We start from the raw sequence: 2,691 nt of genomic DNA on the forward strand, positions 1-2,691 counted from the left end.
TTCATAAAGCAGGACAGCCAGACGACTCTGCATTTCAAAGTCTTGCAACATCTCATTTAAATTAAAGGTTCATTATTGAATGTTACTGACAGACATGTCATTCTGTACTTCATTCTTCATGGGTCAATACTTTACGCATAAGATTCCTCATCACGACATCATACAATATTAATAACTTTAACGTTCGATTCACGGTTTAACATCCAAACTACATTCACCAAGAAGATGCTCATTGTTTTAAATCGAAGATTAAGCTGAAATGAAGCCTGTTGGAAAATACAAATATCACTCTTTGTCCTTTGTTTAGTGTTTGCGTGTGAAACACGTTAAACTTGAGCCCTCTCGGTTTGAACTCCACCATCCTGGGTTAAAAGAAGACCTGGGCCAGTCACCTATCCACCCCTCATCATGATTTTATAAACGTCGAGAAGGTTACATACCAGCCTGGAACACTGCCGGGAAAAAGCCCCTGCTCAAACACTCTCTTTAAAACTCAAGCTGTATCGACACTGCAACAACCTTGTACATATTCTCTGCACACTTTCAAGTTTTACAACACCTTTCCTGTTGAAGGTGATTGGAATTGTCAGCAGTCTTCTAAGTGTGGCCTCATTAATATTCTTTACAGCCACAACATGACCTGTGAACTCCAATAATCGATGTTCATACTAATGAAGACAAGTGTGCCAAATGCTTTCTTCACGAACTTTTCTCCATGTGACACGAATTTTCCTGCTGTCATAGTATTTGCTGTGACTTATAATGTCGTGCTTGTCTTCTTAACTACTATATTCTGCTGCCTTCACGACTCTGTGGAGCCACATGCAAGGTCACTCTGTTCCTTTGGCTGTCCCACTCCTCTAACTTTCTTTGAGTACTCCCATGACGTGTTACTTACAAAATGCATCGCCTGATGTTTTTATTGGTATTTTCAGCTCCCAATATCTGCCCATTTGACAAATCCACGTCCAAAAACCTGGAACCTAAGACGGTCTTCCTCACTGTTAACCACTTTGCCAATCTTCATATCCTCCTCAAATTTTCTTATTATCTCCCCCAAATTATTTACACATTCTTTATGTGCAATCACAACATTAAGGAACAAAACATTGATCCTTGTGGTAGACCACTGAATACCAGCTCCACGTTACAGAAACAGCACCATACTTTGTCTCCAGGAACCCAAATAAGTTTGCATCGAACTTACCACGTGACACTGAATCACTTTTATTTTAACGCTCTCACCAGTCTCCGGTGTGGGATCTTGTCAAAGTCTTTCAAAAATCCTCATAAACAAAATCAACTTACTACGCTCGTTTCCATCTTTGAGCACTCCCTAAAATATATTTAATCTGATCTGTCATGCATGACCTCCTCTGACAAAACCATGCTGACTCTCGCTGGTCAAACTTTGTCTGGAAAAGTTGAAATTAGTTTTCTCCTTAAGAGGTTTCTCCACATGTTTCCCTACGAGTGATGCTCGACTCACGGCTCTGTAATTCGCTGCATTATCTCTACCAGCCTTATTGAAAACTGGAAATATATTAGTTGTCCTGCGGTCCTCGAACTACTCCCAGGTTTCCACAAAGCAATGTAAAACATTGGTCATAACATCTGTAATTTTCTCTCTTTTCTCACAAAGCAACGTGAGACACAACTCCATCCCGAGCTGGGGATTTGTCTCATTTTAGCCTGTCAAAATCTCCAATACCGTCTCAGTTGCGATTTGAAACGGCTCCAGAAAACCTCAGTCCCTCATCCTGCTTTCTGTGACTATATATTACCACACAAGGACTGTCCCCACCTGAATTTGTAACGTGATTCACTCAGTTATCCCATTTACTGACACAACTGCACTATCACACTGGAGGGAGATAATTCATGTATTATACATGGAAAATGCTGTTTCAGCTTTTGCACCTACAAATCCTATATTTTTGATACCCAATGGCACATTGTCACAGTGAGAAAGGGTTCAAGTGTTCTCTATCTGCAAAAACAAAATGCAGTCACTTAATTCCACCTCCTGCGGAGACTCCAGTCTGTTCAGATTTGATATGAGGATTTTTTTTCTCTCTCTGTTGTTCATCGCATTGAAGACAGAACTGCGGTATAAATCCCATTCACATGATTGCTATATTAACTACCGTAAGTAGTTGATGCCTATGGCACACATTGTACTGGAATCAATCCACAACAGAAGTTTTCAACTGGAACAGCATACTGTCTTCGGTGCAGGGGAACACTGAGCATGGACAATCTCAGGCTTCCAATGGGGCACACATACTACCGTTCTTCCTCGATCATTCACAGTATCAGATTCCAAACAGGGCAAAAACAGAAGGTGCTGGAACAGCTTTGCAGGTCTGGCCGCAACTGAGTAGATAAATACGAGTTAGCATTTCGGGTCCAGTGTCCCATCGTCAGAAATGTTGGCACCGAGAAAACTTTGGCCTATATGCAGAAGACAGGGTGGTGGGGTTGGGGTAATCAGTAAACGGTAGGTGTGTATAGACCTCAAAGAGAGAGTAGAATAATTGGACAGACTAATGAATAACCATCTAGCTTGGAGTGCGAGTAGCTTTTATTGGAGACGGTTAGTGACTAAACATACATAGTGGTGCAATGTCTGACTATGTGATAACAAGGAGTGGCGTGTGGGGTAGGGGGCGAAGACATGAAGGAGTTCAC

Source organism: Chiloscyllium punctatum, chromosome 35, assembly GCF_047496795.1.
Source record: "Chiloscyllium punctatum isolate Juve2018m chromosome 35, sChiPun1.3, whole genome shotgun sequence".
Taxonomy (NCBI): Eukaryota; Metazoa; Chordata; class Chondrichthyes; order Orectolobiformes; family Hemiscylliidae; genus Chiloscyllium; species Chiloscyllium punctatum.